Consider the following 18037-nt stretch of genomic DNA (forward strand, 5'->3'; position numbering starts at 1 on the left):
TTATTTCTCAAAATAAAACAAAACAAAAACAAACAAAAAATACCACCACAACAAAGAAAAGAAAAAAGAAAAAAATTTTTACCATATATTAAACGTTCCTTAGGTGCCAGACACTTGATGCTTATAAAATACTATAAGCATTAACTCTAATCATCACAAAAACCCTATGAATTAGGAAATATTATTATTATTATTATTTACATATTTATTGGAGTATAATTGCTTTACAATGGTGTGTTAGTTTCTGCTTTATAACAAAGTGAATCAGCTATACATATACATATATTCCCATATCCCCTCCCTCTTGAGTCTCCCTCCCACCCTCCCTATCCCACCCCTCTAGGTGGTCACAAAGCACCAAGCTGATCTCCCTGTGCTATGCGGCTACTTCCCACTAGCTATCTGTTTTACGTTTGGTAGTGTATATATGTCCATGCCACTCTCTCACTTCATCCCAGCTTCCCCTTCCCCCTCCCCGTGTCCTCAAGTCCATTCTCTAGTAGGTCTGCGTCTTTATTCCCATCCTGCCCCTAGTTTCTTCATAGCAATTTTTTTTTTTTTTTAGATTCCATATATATGTGTTAGCATACGGTATTTGTTTTTCTCTTTCTGACTTACTTCACTCTGTATGGCAGACTCTGGGTCCATCCACCTCACTACAAATAACTCAATTTCGTTTCTTTTTATGGCTGAGTAATATTCCATTGCATATATGTGCCACATCTTCTTTATCCCTTCATCTGTCGATGGACACTTAGGTTGCTTCAATGTCCTGGCTATTGTAAATAGAGCTGCAATGAACATTGTGGTACATGACTCTTTAAATTATGGTTTTCTCTGAGTATATGCCCAGTAGTGGGATTGCTGGGTTGTATGGTAGTTCTATTTTTAGTTTTTTAAGGAACCTCCGTACTGTTCTCCATAGTGGCTGTATCAGTTACATTCCCACCAACAGTGCAAGAGGGTTCCCTTTTCTCCACACCCTCTCCAGCATTTATTGTTTGTAGATTTTTTGATGATGGCCATTCTGACTGGTGTGAGGTGATACCTCATTGTAGTTTTGATTTGCATTTCTCTAATGATTAATGATGTTGAGCATCCTTTCATGTGTTTGTTGGCAATCTGTATATCTTTGGAGAAATGTCTGTTTAGGTCTTCTGCCCATTTTTGGATTGGGTTGTTTGTTTTTTTGATATGGAGCTGCATGAGCTGCTTGTAAATTTTGGAGATTAATCCTTTGTCAGTTGCTTCATTTGCAAATATTTTCTCCCATTCTGAGGGTTGGCTTTTCGTCTTCTTTATGGTTTCCTTTGCTGTGCAAAAGCTTGTAAGTTTCATTAGGTCCCATTTGTTTATTTTTGTTTTTATTTCCATTTCTCTAGGAGGTGGGTCAAAAGGGATCTTGCTGTGATATATGTCATAGAGTGTTCTGCCTATGTTTTCCTCTAAAGAAAATATTATTTATCCCCATTTTATAGATGAGGAAACTGAGGCTTAGGAATGCCAAGTAACCGGCTCAGGGTGACCTAGCTACAGTGTCAGAGCGAGGACACCCACTCCCACTAGACGCCAGAACCCTGGGCGGGTGTTAACTGTGACGTCATCGCCGTTCGTGCCAAGCGCAGGGTTGGATCATCTGGATGACACCACCCACTCCTCCGGGCAAAGGAAATGCCACAGGCCACTGGGAAAGAAGCCACTTCCTGTCCCTGCAGAATGAGAACATCCTCATCAAGGTCCTCGCCATCCCTGGGTTCAGCCTCTAAGCTAAACAATTTATCCTTGTAGTGACAGATGATGACTTAGTCACCCCGACTCCCCCCTTTTCCCTCTTCCTATAAGCAGCCGTGTTTCATGGGTGGTTAAAGCACAGCTCAGAATATAATTTACGTAACCAGCAATGACTGGGCACTGTGTGAAAGGTTGTCGGTGTTCCCTCAGATCTCCCTTATGGGCAGAGCACCTTCCCGGCTGCAGTGCTGCTGACGGCAGCTTTAGCTGCTCATCCTCGGAGCTGCCGTCAGCACAACAGGCGCCAGCTCACCTAGGAGATGGTCCCTCCCCCTTCACGGGACAGCCCACAGCCAGTAACTGACTGTCCCAGGGTGTGATGGGCCAGCCCCTTTGCCTCCAGGTAACACTGTGGTGCCATGTATACTTTAGAGATCCCCGTGGGATTGGGCTGAAGCTAGACTCCAGCTAAGAAAACGCTCTGCTTAACTCCTCCCCCTGCCCTGTCCTGCTTCCCTCCCTTGCCTTCTTCCGGCCGCCTTCTCTGGCTAAACCATGGACACCCAAATCCACATCTGCTTCTAGAGACCCACTGTGTGCCAAGGCAACAGGCACTGGAATGCTCAAATAAGATGTGGTCCTTGAACTTCAGGAGAAAGAAACTTAGTGGAGAAAACAGTTACACAAACCCACATACAATGAGATAAGAATTAGAACAACACCTGCATCCTTTTTTATTACCTTTCTTTTATTATAGTATTTTTATGTCCCGAGACCTATGTGAAACATTACTCAAGTGTTATTCTATTTGATTCGGAGAACAAACTCATAAGGTGGGGACTCCCATTAGTCCCCTTTTAGAGTCAAGAAAAGCGATGTTCAGAGAGGTTAATTAACTTGCCTGGGGTCACACAGCCAATAAGTGGTACAGATGAGATTTGAACCCAGATCTCTCAGAACCTCCGTACTCTTTTACATGGTCTCTTTCCCAAGTCTCTAGATCAGGGCTCAGCAAGCCAGGCTTCCTGGGCCCTGTCTGTTTTTATAAATAAAGTTTTATCAAAACACAACCATGCACATTATTTACATATTGTCTGTGACTGCTTCCAGCCTACCAAGGCAGAGTTCAGCCGTTGACACAGACCCACACAGCCAAAAATATTTGCAATCTGTCTCTTTGCGGAAAATTTGCCAGCCCCTACTTTAAATGATGTTATTGTTGTTGTTGTACTTTAGCTTCAGATGAAACGTGAATTCTCTTCCCTTCAAATCAGAGTTTCCTGTTCCACCGCGGTTTATAGCAGAGACTGTGTATCCTCGCTCAACCCCGGGGAAGGGAGCAGCTTACCCACTCTATTAAGCTCTCATGAAACACTCACTGGAGAATAAAGTCACATCGTCTGTTTGGCCTGCATCTCCCTGACTGTTTCACCTACTAACTCTTTCAAAGGAATTCTATCATTTCCTCAACAGATGATGCTTATAGAGAACCACAAGGAAGTTTCCTCTTGAGATTTCATTGTTCAAATATATCCCATTACCTTTTGAACCGTGCCACCCCCCCCCCCCAAAGAAGTTCCTCTTCTAGCCTTTTATTTACAGAATTTCAATGCTTGGAAATGGTGATCACCTCCTTCCAGGGTTTTCTGCCACCCAGCTCTCAGACTTTGAGCCCTTTTCATCTTTTCCCATAAGTCAGGTGCTTCTTAATTGTGTTTTGTTGCCCAGTCTTTGAACTGCATCCAATCTGTTTGCATTCTGGGATGATTAAAATACAATGAGTACCAGGAGACTGACTGAAAGGAAACACACCCAATCCATTCAGGTTCAAATGGCAAGTTGAATTTGAACCCAGCATACTATCTCCCTCTCTCTGAAAGACTTTTCTGGTCACCAGAATTTGCTAGCTGTGTTGTTGGTAGCTTGTACTAGCTACGTTTGTTATTTAATCTTTAAGACTCCTGATTTTTAAATGTAAACTCCTAACGCTAGGTAAAATTTGAGACAACCTTTCTGCAAAGCAATTTCATCATGCACATCAAGGCATTTTTAAAGTTTATACCCTTCAACTCAATCACCTCACTTCTAGAATCAGTCCCAAGCCTTAGAATCTAATGAAATTATCAGGGACGACACCAGTGATGTGGATGTAGGGATATTCATCATGGTGTTATTTTAAAAAATAGGAAAAATGAAAAAATCAATTTTAATATAAAGGAATGGCTAAAAAAACAATTTCACATTTTTCTGAAGGAACACTTAATAGGCATGAAAATCCCATGTTTAAAGAATTTTTGTTAATATTGTAAAATGATCATGAAACACTAAGTTAAAAACTATATACTGAAGAATACCAAATTTGTAAAACACTTATATTTGTCTGTGTGTATATATGTATATTTTATAAATACATAGTAAATAGATTTTTTTTATTGTTTTGTTGGTTGTGTATGCCCAGAACCTAGACCAGGTTTCTCAGCCGTGGCACCTCTGATATTTGGGGCTGGATCATTTGTTACTGTGGGGCCTGTCCTGAGCATTGTAGGATAGCTCGCAGCACCCCTGGCCTCTGCTCACTAGATGCCAGTTGTACCCCTCCATCCACCCAGTTGTGACAACCAAAATGTCCCCAGATATTGCCAAATGTCCTTTGCAGACAAAACCACCCCTGGTAGAAAACCACTGGCCTAAACATATACAAGGTGTTCAATAATATTGTTGAATAGTTCAATGAATTAGAAAAGATACATGGAAATTTCAGTAGTTATCTCTTGTTAATATGATTATTTTGTTACATCATTTGATTATCATTGTATTTTTCCAAATTTTCCACCATGGCAGGTCCTGTTCATCGTCCCTCACCCACAATTCCAAAATCCACAAAGCTCATTTGACAGCAAATCTGGACTCCTCTGAATTTACTCGAGGGCTTTAACGATCCCAGGTGGTATGAATATTCATACATTTGTTTGAAGAAGTATTAATGTGTTATTTGATATTCAGTGTAAACAAAACATATCTAAAAATCTGAAAAGAATCTGGCTTACACAACACACCTGGTTTCTAGGTTTTGGGACACACATAGGACTATGGGCCTGTATTACTTTTACAATCAGCAAAACAAACAAATGAAAACATAGGAAAAGCATCGAGATACTCCTCTACTCAACAGAATAGAACAAATCGAGGAGGTATTATTAAGTAAACACTCACCCCAAAAATCCTCTCCAAAAAGTAAATTATGGAAAAAAAAAAAAAAGTTATGGGCAGTTGTAGTAATCTTATTCTACAGATGCGGAAACAGATGCTCGGTGGGTTTCAAACCCAAAGTCCCACAACCGGCAAACGCTGGTGCTGGGTGTGGATCTTGGGTCTGTATGATTGTCTCCCACCTGAGCTGCTTTCTTGCTTCTGTGACACAGAACACAGCACCTGCCAGTCAGCGTCCGTGTCGAATGAATGGATGAGCACCTTCCTGGGATGAAGTTAATTTCTTAGAAGACCAAGGTCATCTGAATTCTACCTTAAACAGGAAATCAAGCAAAGGGGGGCTTGGCAGGGGCTAGATAAGACCTGGGGCCGACTGATAAATGTTCAGTTGCAAAGTGGAAACTGTCACAGGCAGTGACATAAACAGTCATGCCGTTTATACGATGCCTTGATAAAATTGTGGGGACAGAGGCTCCGGAGCAAGACCCCTTGGGTTCCAATCCAGGTTCACCACTGACTAGTTGCAGGTTCATTAAAGGTTCTGTGCCCCAACATGCTCATTTGTAAAATGGGAACCACAATAAGACCACCATCACAGGTCCGCTGTGAGGACGGGATGAGTTAACACAGAAAAAGTGTTAAGAAGAGGGTCCCATGCTAGGCACCCATAGATATCCTCCCCTCTCTCCCCCCAGTGCATCCTCCTAAGCATTAGCTGATCTGATTGCTCTCTGCCCCATGAAGAGGCACAGAGAGGCACGAGAGTCCCAAGTTTGTACACAGATGGACGTGGTGGCACATTCCTGCTCTTCCAGCCTTGAGTTGTGTGACGGGGCTAAGCCGCTTCCCCTCTCTGTGCCTCGGTTTCCTCATAGATCCAACAGCAGTTAACAACCATCATTATGGAGACTTTGAGAGAACTGAATGAGCTAAGGGGTGTACACTGCTCAGCTCAGTCATTTTTCTATAGTGGTGGCTATTTTTGTTGACATCCTATCCTAATGACAAGAAACTGAGAAGCAGAAATTCAGGCAACAGCACCTAAAGGTGCAGAATCCTCAGTGCTTTCCCTAAGAACAGTGCACCCCCAAGGATGTTATGTCGACGGCTGGTGGGATACAGAATGACATTAGGGGATGTAGGGACAAAATTATTTATTACTTTTAATAGTCATGTTTTTATTTTCACAGTTCCTACCTGTGGCAAGCGAATCAGTCTCCCATTTACTAAGGTGACAAAGTTTCCTTTTGATATAAATGTAGTTAAGTAGTAATAAGTACTATTTATTAATACAATATTATTTTAATATTAATATTAGTTGTGCAGTAATAAGTAGTAGATCGATCTAAAGAAAAGTATTAACTGAATCCTATACAAGGCAGAGACTGTGGTCGATCATATCTGGTGATTAAAATAGCCCAGCAAGATGGTCAAGGGGCCTCCTGAGGGCTGCAGGCAATGACGGCCTGTGTGATTCACCCTACGTTCTACGTTCTTTCTTAGTGAATCCTTCCTCTCTCTGACTACACATTGACCTTGTCCTTGACAGATTTCCTAACCACAAATTAGAACCATCTTATCAACTGTCTTGGTCTCCCATGTTAAGTCCTTCCTAATTTCCCATTTTACATCTTTAACTGGCATGCATATGTGTGTAAGAAAGAGAGAGAGGGATCCTTGTGAACAAAGATCATACTTTCTTTCCTTACACTACCTGCTTCAGTAGTGGACACATGGAGGTGACTTAATCATGATGGTCTACCATGTGTGATATGAATGCATGATTGTTTCTAATCCCCCCGATAACTTGATAAGGTAGATATGATTACATGCCAATTTTTATAAATGGGGAAGAATTTGAGACTTACAGAGGTGCTGTGGGCCCAAAGGGAAGCAGCTGAAACTAGAAGTTGAACCCAGGTGGTAGTCTGAACTTGGAACCTAGATCCTAACTATTACACAACATTGAATCCACTTTAAAAGATGCCTCGGGTGGATGGATGGATGGATGGATGGATGGATGAATGGATGGAAGGAATAGGACAGGCATAAAGAGGCAACAGGACGATCTCTGAATAGTCCTGAATCCATGTCATGGGTTCTACTATGTGCTAAGCATTGGACACATTACCTTTAATCCTCATGTAAAATCTCTGCTCAGAGAAAAGGTGACATGGAGATGTCGTAGAGGTTTGCTATTAAGACATCTGCTCTTAAGACCACAGACTCTGAAGTCAGACAAACTAGGTGCCAATCTTGGATCTGCCACTTAAAAGCTGAGCAACCGGGCCTCCCTGGTGGCGCAGTGGTTAAGAATCCGTCTGCCAATGCAGCGGACACGGGTTCAAGCCCTGGTCCGGGAAGATCCCACATGCCACGGAACAACCGGGTCCGTGCGCCACAACTACTGAGCCTGCACTCTAGAGCCGGCGCTCCTTAACAAGGGAGGCCACTGCAATGAGAAGCCAGTGCACCGCAGCAAAGAGTAGCCCCAGCTCGCCTCAACTAGAGAAAAGCCCCGGTGCAGCAAGAGACCCAGTGCAGCCAAAAAAAAAAAAAAAGTTGAGCAACCTTGGGTTGCTACTTATACTGCCTGGGCCTCAGTTTCCCCATCTATAATGGGATGATGATATCTACTGCACAGGGGTCCTAGAAGGATCAAATGAGACCTTGTGTCCCCAGTGCCTGCTTTACATCATGTTCTCAACATATGGTCGCTGTAGTTGTTGCTGTTGCTGTAGTTATCATACTTGTGAATCTCAGAACTGAACTACCAACCCAGGTCCATTTTAAGAGAGTGAGGAGGTTAGGAGTTGAAGTCGGACTTGAACGTCAGGGAGTGTAGTTGGCAGACTAGTGGCTCTCCAGAAAGGTCCGTAGCCTAATCCCCAGAACCTGTGACTCCTGTTACTTTGAACGGCAATGGGGAATAAAGGTCGCAGATGGAACTAAACTTGCTCATCAGCGGACTGCGGGGAGTCAGCTGAAAGTAGGGAGGGTAGCCTGGATTATCCAGGTGGGGTCAATGTAATCACAGGGTCCTTAAAAGTGGAAGAGGGTGGTCCTAGAAACAAGTCATGGCGGGATCGGCGTTCCTGGCTTTGAAGATGGCGGGAAGGCGCCAGGAGCCAAGGAACGCAGGACGCCTCTTGCAGCTTAGAGACGAGGAATCAGATTCTCCCCCCGGAACCTCCAGAAAGAACGCGGCCCCGCCAACACCTTCAGTTTAGCCCGAGAAGGCCTGGATTGGACGTCTGACCTCCAGAACTGCAGATAAGTTTATATTGTTTTAAGTTGTTTTAAGGTGATTTGTTACAGCAGCCCTAGGAAACGCATTCAGCAAGGAAAGATTCAGACTCTGGCCTCAGATTTATAGGAAGTCAGAGGTCTGGGCAATTCGCTTCACAGAGGCAGCTTGGTTTCACTTGCCCTCTAAAAATAAAACCATAGGCAGCCACTGCTTCTGCTTCTCCAGCTCGCCGGCCTGCGTGCTCGGACCCTTGTGCTTGGGAAGGGGGTGGGGCGCGTCTATGCAGCCTGATGGGGGAGCGGGCTTCCGGCTAGTCAGCCGGAGGAGGGGTGCCCCCGGGCCCCAGCCGCTAGCAGTTTCCACGAGGGAGCAGGTGGAAGGCTTTTCCAGCTAGGCGGAGGGAGCTGTCGTTTTTTTTGCAAGACCAGGGAACGGGCTTTCTAGTCTCCGAGTTCCAGGGCTCAGAGGAGGCGGGATCGCTGTTATTTCCTTCACACGAGAGCTCTGGTTAAAACAGGAAACGAGCTGTAGGGCCATTGGCATCTGACAGACATCAGGGCACCGTTGGTTTCTCCTTTTCCTTTGCAAATGTGACTGGCTTCATCACGGGCAGGAGAGGCTGACCCTTAGAGACTGGTCCACCTATAAAGGGAGATTTTCTCACTGAAGTTCAGCTGTTCACTCTCATTATTTAAATGGCAGTCAATTTTACATACAAAGCACATATCTTAATTGTCCTCAGTTTTGACACTTACATGCACCCAAACCAAATTATAGAATGTGTTCATTACCTGTGCCCTGTTCTGGGCAATACCAGCCACCAGCCGCTCTCCAGAGGCAACTACTCATCTGCTTTGGTTGCTATAGATTAGTTTTTCTAGAATTTCATATAAATGGCATCAGGCAGCATGTGCTCCTATGTGTCTGGGTTTTTTTTCCACTTTGCATAATTTTGATTAATCTGTGTCATAGATCAGTAGTTCTTTCCATTTTATTACTGAGTAGGTACATCCAATGAATGTACGTTATTTTAAAAAATCTGTTTTGTTGTTAATGCTATTTGGGTGGTTTCCAGTTTGTGGCTGTTCTGAATAAGAATGCTGTAAATATTCACGTATAAGCCTTTTGTATGGACATTTGTTTTCATTTCTCTTGAGTAATACCGAGGAGGAGTAGAATTATAAGAAACTGCCAGAGAGTTCCCAAAGCCCTTGTACTTCCGTCAGCAATTAAATAACAGAACCATAGTAAAGGTTTTTTTTTTTTAGAAACAAATTTTATTTAAGATCTGACATAGTAAAGGTTTGAGTTGTTCCTCCTTGTGTGTGTTTGTTCTTTTTTTTTTTGGCTTTTCTAATGTGTGTGAAATTGTATCTCATTGTGGGTTTAAACTGCATTTCCCTGATGACTAATGATGTTAAGTACTTTTTCACGTGCTTATTGGCTATGCCTATATCTTTTATGAAGTGTCTGAGTTTTTTGCCCATTTTTAAAACATGTATGTTTGTCTTTTCTTAGTTGTAGGAATTCTTTGTATATTCTAGATGCAAGTTCTTTATCACATACAGGTGTAAAAATTTTCTCCCAATCTGTGGCTTGTCTATATTCTTTATAGTATCTTTGAATAAGCAGAAACTTTAGTGTCCAGTTTATTTTATGATTCATTCATTTTGTGTCCGAAGAATTCTTTGCCTAACCCAAGTTTACAAAGAAGTTTTTAAAAATGTATTCTTCTAGAAGATTTCTAGTACTAGCATTTACATTTAGTTCTCTGATCCATCTCAAATTTTTGTGTGTGTCTGGAGTTAGTGCAGGAGATGGGATCAACAAATTCCACGGCCAGTTCTGTGGAGACATCAGGATGACTGTTCTAAGTTCAGGGTCTAGTGCAGGATTCAGCAAATCTTTTTCTATACATAGAAACAGGGCCAGAGAGTGAATATTCTGGGCTTTACAGGCCATATGGTTCCTGTTGCAACTTCTCTACTTTGCCTTTGTAGTGCAAAAGCAGTTATAGACAACATGTAAACACAAGGGCATAGCTGTGTGCCAGTAAAACTATTTACAGACAATGAAATTTGAATATCATATAATTATTACATTTCACGAAATATTACTTTTTTGATTATTTTTTAACCATTCAAAAATGTAAAAATCATTTTTAGCTTGTGGGCTGTACGAAAACAAACAGCAGCGGGATTTGACCTGCAGCCTCAAGCCATAGGTTGCCAAGTCCTGGGCTACTCGGCAAGGCAAACATTCAACAAACAGAAGGACACGCTGTGATAACAGCCTGAGAGTAAAGAGCTGTGTGCTGCGGGCGAGAGAATAATAGGCGATGGGTAATCTACTTCGGATGAGATCAAAAGGAATTATAACTAAACCACAATGAGATACCACTTAACACCCATTAGGACGGCTATTACTTGTTTAAAAATAAAGTGTTGGTGAAGATGTGGAGAAATTAGAACCTTGGTGCCTTGCCGGTGGGAATGTAAAATGGTGCAGGCTGTGTGGAAAACCTGTAAAAGTTAAACAGAATTACCGTATGATTCAGCAATTCCACTCCCAGGTAAATACCCAAAGAATTGGAAGCAGGAGCTCAAACAGAAACGTGTACACCCATGCTCATAGCAGCACCATTCACAAGAACCGAAAGGTGGAAACAACCCAAATGTCCATCAACAGATGAATGAATAAACATGTATAAATGCAATGGAAAATTATTTGGCTATAAAAAGAAAAATGAAATTCTAATACATGCTCCAACATAGATGAAACTGGAAAACATTATGCTAAATGAAATAAGCCAGACACAAAAGGATAAATATTGTATGATGTCACTTATCTGCAGTAATACAGAATAGGCAACTTCAGAGAGACCGAAAGTGTAATAGAGGTTATCCAGGAGCTGGGGGGAAGGAGGAGTTATTTAATAGAGTTCCTGTTTGGGATGATAAAGTTTTAGAAATTGACAGTGGTGATGGTTGTATAACACTGGAAACATACTGAATGCCACTGAATTGTACACTGAACACTGGTTAAATGGTAAATTTTTTATTGTGGTAAAATATATTTTTAGAAATTAAAGGAATTATAATTAAAGGTCTTTCTCTGAGTCTGTCAGGCACTGTACTAAATGTATCACATATCAATTTACTTAATCTTTACAACACTATGAGGTAAGTTCTGTTATTATCATTATACCCATTTTATAGGTGAGGAAACTGAGGTACTAAGTTTTGACAACTTGCCCGAAGTCACACATCTAGTGAGTTGCAGAATCAGGATTCAAACCCCAGCAGCCTGGCTTTCAGCTACCACGATCCACTGCCTTTAAAAGCAGTAACTCTCAGCTTTGGCTGAACTCGAGCATTTCCTGGGGAGCATTTAAAAATCCCTGTGTCCAGGTTGCACCTGGTTAAATCAACCTCTGGAGGCTGGACCAGGCATCACTAACTGTAAAAGGCTCCCCAGGTGCTGCCAATGTGTAGCCAAGGCATCACAGAGATGATGTTACAGCCATGACCTCAAAAGTGAACAGGAGTCAGCCATGGGGGGAGGGGGAGAAGGGTTCACTCCAGGCCATACATTTTATGAGTCATGTATTTTTTTTTTTTAATTCCAAGTATATTCTTTTTTTTTTTAATTTATTTATTTATTTTTGACTGTGTTGGGTCTTCGTTTCTGCGCGAGGGCTTTTCTCTAGTTGCGGCGAGCGGGGACCACTCCTCATCGCGGTGCGCGGGCCTCTCACTGTCGTGGCCTCTCGTTGCGAAGCACGGCTCCAGACGCGCAGGCTCAGTAGTTTGTGGCTTACGGGCCCAGTTGCTCCGCGGCATGTGGGATCTTCCCAGACCAGGGCTCGAACCCGTGTCCCCTGCATCGGCAGGCAGACTCTCAACCACTGTGCCGCCAGGGAAGCCCTGAGTCATGTATTTTTATCAAACCGCGTTGGTCTTTTTCCTATGTGAGAATAATGACGTGTCCTAATAGGAATGGTTGCTGATATTTATTGAGCAATTATGCCCCAAGCATGACACTAAATGCTTCTCACACTTTGTCTCCATTAACATTCATGATGATCTTAGGTGTAAATGCCATCATCCCCATTTTACAGATGAGGCAACTGAGGCCTAAAGAGAGTGAGTTGCTTGCCCAAGGCCACACTGGTACTAAGAGGCAGTATGCGGGTACCCAGGCACATGTGGTCCAAGCTCAGCTCTCCAGCCTGCCCACCCAGGGAAGCTGGCCAAGGGTGTCCCAGCAGGAACAGTGAGAAAGGACGTGACCTACCCACTGCTGTTGGTTTTGTCTTGTTTTCTGTACATGTCTGCCTATGGCAAGGCCTCTTGATTGAGTCAGGACCTTGGTGCTCCCATAACATCACCATGGCCCGGGGCTGCTCCGAGGAAGAAGTTTGTTAAAGAATCTGAATAATCTCACTCTGGGGTGGAGAGGAGGCCTGAGGCTGGGAGAATTTTGTTGGGGGAACTCAATGCATCATCAGCTGGAATCCAATAAGGAGATTTACAAGTCCCCTGGTTCAGGGAGAGTGGACCAGGGTGTGACAGTGTGTATGTTTCTAGGTCTGGATCATGTTGTGTCCACAGCTCAGAGCAAGCTTGACTAGGGAGAGGGGCTGACCCCGGGAGACACAATACAGAGAAGAGTCCCTTGACATTTTCCTCTGATTCTGAAAGGCCGAGACGTCTTGCTAACACATAACTCTGCTTCGAGAACAGTGCCTGGCACGCAGTGTAGCTGCTCATTAAAAACTTGTGGAGCAAATGCATATGTGCAATGGGTGGGGGAAGGGCTGCCCTGCAGACGTGTAGATGAGCTGAGATCCTGGCTGGACACTTGTTAATAGACGAAGGGATGAAGGAAAAAATGTTCCAAGGAAGGAAAAATTCATGTTTCAAGTTCAAATTAAGCTTTTCTATGATGTCACCCATGACTGATGAGGAAACTGAGGCTCAAAGAGTTCTAGTGATTTTGTCAATTATGATGCAGCTAGAAAGTACCAGAACTTGGATTTGAACTTGGGCCCCCAGACTCCTCTTCCAGGGTTTTTTCTACTGCACATTAGCAAACAACCAGAGGATAATGCAAGTGAACAGAAAGAATATTTCATGGCAACACAAGGTCCCTAAACATCATCACCAATGAGAAAAAAATCATAAGAGCATTAGCTACGATTCATTAAGAGCTTACTCTGTGCCAGGTGTATGCATATTTGAAATACATTATCTCTAGAATCTTCACCAAAAAAAACCCTATGGAATGGAAGCTATTATCATCCTTATTTTATAGCTGCAGAAACGAGGTCCAGGGGCATCAACAAGCCTCAGTTTACACAGTTAATAAGGAGCAGAGCAGCAATTCAAACTTGGGAGCCTCAGACCCCAAAGTTTAGCCACTGTTCTCCTGTCAGTCCGTTCAGTGTCAGGCAAACTGGCCTTTGATTGTAACTGAGTTGATGATAATAATTATTATACTTTCCTTTCTGGGGCTTTTAATGTTTCTATTTTAAGAGAACTTTCACAGTCCTTTGACAAAATTTTCCACATTTCAAAACCAGGTGTTTTGGTGTCATGTCCCGAGTGATGGAAATACTTCTGGTCACAGCTGTGAAAACATAATTGGTAGATAGCCACAAAGAATATGAACACGGCTGCAGAGTAGATTGGTATCAGCCTGGGGTCAACACCCCTGTGTACCTTCCCCGGGCCCCCTGGCGCCCAGTCAGGAAGCTGGGAAAGAGTGCTTCTCCCCTTGCTCCTACAACTCCTGGCCTCTCCCTGCCCTTTACCCACTCCCCTTCAGGAGAGGAGCAGAGACTTATCTGGTAGGTAAACTGGGAAAGAATCAAGCTGTCCTCTGCTCCTTATCTCCTTGTGGAGGGGGAGTTGTTCTCTGCTCCTGTGTTGGAACTGGAAGATTCATTTCATTCTGGGGTCAGTGTGGGGAAGCCCAGTGGCCCACAGATATCTAGATTTATCAGCAATAGAGGTGACATTTTGGCTCCCATCTGTGCTATAGATGGAATATTTGTGTGTTCCTCCCCTCCGCAAATTCACATGTTGAAACCTAATCCCCAGTGTCATGGCATTAGGAGATGGGGCCCTTTGGGAAGTAATAAGGTCATGAAGTTGGGGCCCTCACATGTGGGATTAGTGCCCTTATAAAAAGAGATCCAGAGAGCTCCCTTGCCCCTTCCACCACTGCAGGACACAGTGAGAAGACAGCAACTCGGAGAGGCCCTCGCCTGGCCATGCTGCATCCTGATCTCTGACTGCCAGCCTCCAGAACTGTGAGAAAGACATTTCTGTTGTCAGCCACCCAGTCTGGGGTATTTTTGTTACAGCAGCTCGAATGGACTAAGACAACCTGCTCGTTCTTTTGTCTTATTTCTCAATTGGTTAAGAACTCCGGCTGGGAAGGGACCAACCCAAAAAGCCCATCCCAGGGGATGCTAGTTTTAATGAGGTGTGATGTCTGGTCTATAAGCGGGAGCAATGATTCAGCATCAGGGATGTTCTTTCTTTTCAGTTCACTTACTTATCCCACATTTACTTGCTAAGCACCTGCTCTTTGCCTGGCCCTGCACTAGACACCCTTCAGATAAGGATGAGCCACTCCAAGTGGGAGCAAAAGGCTTCATCAAGACTGAAAAGAGTTTTCACTTCTGACCTTTTGACGGTAGAGTGGGGTCAGCTCTTTTCGAGAAGCCTAGCATCCATTTCCCATTGCCTGGGTTACAGTGCCCTGATTTTTCTTTGAGGAAATACGTACCCCATCATGAGTCACCCCAGTGGGACTGTCAAGGCACCCTGCCCTTTCCTAGCCGAGGGATGAATCCATGGCCAAGATTAAGTCAACACACTGTAGATTCTGGTATAGCTGATCTTCACCAGAGTGAGGCAGGGTGGAAAGCAAACTGCAGCTCCCCTACTCCAGAAGAATACTTTTTAGAAGTCTACTTGCTCCCTAGACGCATGGGACGGCTCTGGTTCTCTGTCTTCCTCCCTTCCTCTCTTTTTTCCTTCCTTAGCTTTCAATTCCCCATCTGTGAGTGACTCAGTATCAGTCCCTTAAACTCCTCTCAGCACGGGTCAGCCAGAGTTGGTTGCCTTTGCAAGAGAAAATACAACCCCACTGTCTGCACATGTACTGGAAGAATTAGAACCTTGGGTTCCACACCTTTATCCAACAGCTGGAGAAAATGAAGTTAAGAGGAGACTTTTCAGTTTGGGGTCAAGGAGGCCTTGTGGCCTGATGATTAAGAGCGCGAGTTCTTGAGTCATCTGGTCTGGACATAAAGCCTGCCTCTGCCATTTTGTAGTTATTGATTGATATGGGACACATTAACTTCCAAGCTTCAGGTCATCATCTCTGAATATAGGATAATCATAGTACCTAGCTCCCAGGGCTGGGAACACTATGAAGTGCATAATAACCTTTGGCTGTTATTTTAGTGATTATTCTTCTAGATTTCTTCTGAGAAGTCATGCAAAACAGGAATGTAAATTGCAAAAAAGATGCTGAGCAGGAAGGCAGTAAAGAAAGCCTTTCTCCAAAGGGGATGTTTATTTCAGAGGCACACGGGGGGAAGCTCAACCAGCTGTTTTCCAGGAAATCATCCACTTAACCCAGGGTGAGCTCTCCATTTTAATGACCAGCCAGTGTGGAAGGACTGGAAAAAGAATAAAACAAACAAGGATGATGTAAAAATCCAGCCACACACTGTATAAACTCTGAGGTCTCCAATATTTAATCGGATTCCTGAGTTTGGAGGTGGTTCCCACCTCCATCAGGAAAAGAATCACAACCATCACTAATATTGGCAGCTAAAAAATGAACTTAATAGTAAATATCAGAAACCAAATACCAGGGCTCACTAGGATCTTGGAAACAGTAAGATGTAACTGATTAATCCATACCCGTTGGATTAAAAGTCTGGGTGTTGGGGGGGGCTTTGTACTGGAATTTTCTTCTGCCACAAATGCCCTCCCCAGTCCCCCACTTCCCTGTACACCCGAACTTTCTCATCTCAGCTCAAATGTCACCTCCTCTGAGGAAGCCTTCCCAGTTCTCTCTAATGGAGCTATGATCTCAGAAGGTCCTCTTTCTTCCCAGCAATACCAAGTTTGTAATGAGATGTTTTTTGCAGTTGTTGGATCAGTTGCTTTCCCCAAGTAGACTGCAAGTTCCAGGTGACCAGAGATCTTGTCTGTTGTATATACTACTGTAGAACAGGTTAGATTGGTTTCAGATCCACAATAGAAACTCTGTATATCTTTGATTTAATGACTTCAGCAATGTTCTATTAATTATCATTCATTCACTCACTATATGAGGACTTAAATCTTTAGCATGTACTTTTCATTCAATTAATTATTAATAAACTATAAGTGTTTACTATCTGCCAGGCACAAATGTGGGCAATGAGGACACAGCCATGACAAAGAGACAAAAATCTCCACCCTCATGGAACTTAGGGGAAAGGGACCATCAATGAATACATAAATATAAGTCTGTGGAGCCTTAAGTGCTTTGGAGAAAAATAAGTAGAGGAGAGAAATAGGGAGTGTCAGGATGGGGGCAATTTTGAAGAGAGATGCTGGAGAAAGCCTCCTTGGGCAGAGACCCCGACAAGTGAGAGAACACAAGTGAGGGGGATACCTGGGGGATAATTCCAGAAAGAGCAGCAGGTGCAAAGGTCTGAGGGGGTGTGTCCTTGGTTAGTGTGGCCACAGTGGAGAAAGCAAGGGAAAGAGGGTGGGTGGGTGAGTGAGGCAGTCAGGGAAGCAGATGCGTGCAGGTCACCGAAGGACTTTAGATTTTGCTGAGATGGGGAGTCAATGGAAAGACACATCTGGAAAGAGATATGGGATTTAAAATTATTTTCGATGGAATTCCCTGGTGGTCCAGTGGTTAGGACTCCACTCTCACTGCCAAGGGCCTGGGTTCAATCCTTTGTCAGGGAACTAAAGATTCCACAAGCTGTGCGGAGCGGCTAAAAAAAAAAAAAATTATTTTCAAATAACGTGACTCTGGAGACTAAATGGAAAGGGGGGCCCAGGGAGATGTAGGGGGTGGTTAGGCAGCTCCAGGAACCCTTTTTCTTCCCGCACCAGGGCAGGGGCAGGACGTGGTAGATGAGTTGTCAGGCTCTGTGAAGGTAAGGGCACCAGAAGTGCTGATGGATTGAAGGTGGGATGTGAGGGGAGAAAGGGGTGTCAGGGGTGACTCCAGTATTTCTAGCCTGAGTCACTGAATGAACAAAGTTGCCACGAGCAGAGTACTATGAGGAAAGCAGGTTGGAGGGAGGTGGTGGTGGTGGTGAGGGAGAATTCCAGGAGCTGGGTTTCAGGCATGTGATGTTTCAGACTATTTTTATAACATCCAAGGGGAGATACTGACAGGACAGACACAGTCCTTGCCTCTCTGGGAACCTATATCCTAGTGAGGGAGAAATCCCATCAACAACACAACTAAGAGACAACCTAACCTGTCATATAGTGCTAGGTGTCGTGACGGTAATGTGATGGGGAGTGGTGACTGTCATAGTTGATTGGGGGCGGCCTCAGTGGGCAGGTGACGGGAGAGCTGAGACCCAGGACAGGGACAGCAAAGCCAAGTTCCGGAGGAAGGAATGAGCTTAGTGAGTTAGAGGAATAAAAGGAAAGCAACTCCAGAAGGCTTACCCACAGCTGGGTCTTACTTTACATGTGACGGGAAGCTGTTGGGAGACTTTGAGGATGTGGTCACCTGATTTCCATTTTTAAAAAAGGTAACTTTGGAGACTGGATTAGCACGAGAGGGAGCAGGAAACCTGAC

The 18037-nt window shown here is 43.8% G+C and overlaps 1 long non-coding RNA gene across 1 annotated transcript in view; it reads left to right on the forward strand.

Moving 5' to 3' along the window:
* The first annotated feature begins 433 nt into the window (after positions 1-433).
* Positions 434-18037, forward strand: part of LOC309644451 — a 34874-nt gene continuing 17270 nt past the window's right edge. Inside the window, exon 1 of the long non-coding RNA XR_014254422.1 lies at positions 434-17990. This is a non-coding gene — a long non-coding RNA (uncharacterized lncRNA). The remainder of the gene's footprint in view (positions 17991-18037) is intronic.

This window comes from Balaenoptera physalus (genome assembly GCF_965194825.1).
Source record: "Balaenoptera physalus genome assembly, chromosome: 16".
NCBI classification, from domain to species: Eukaryota; Metazoa; Chordata; class Mammalia; order Artiodactyla; family Balaenopteridae; genus Balaenoptera; species Balaenoptera physalus.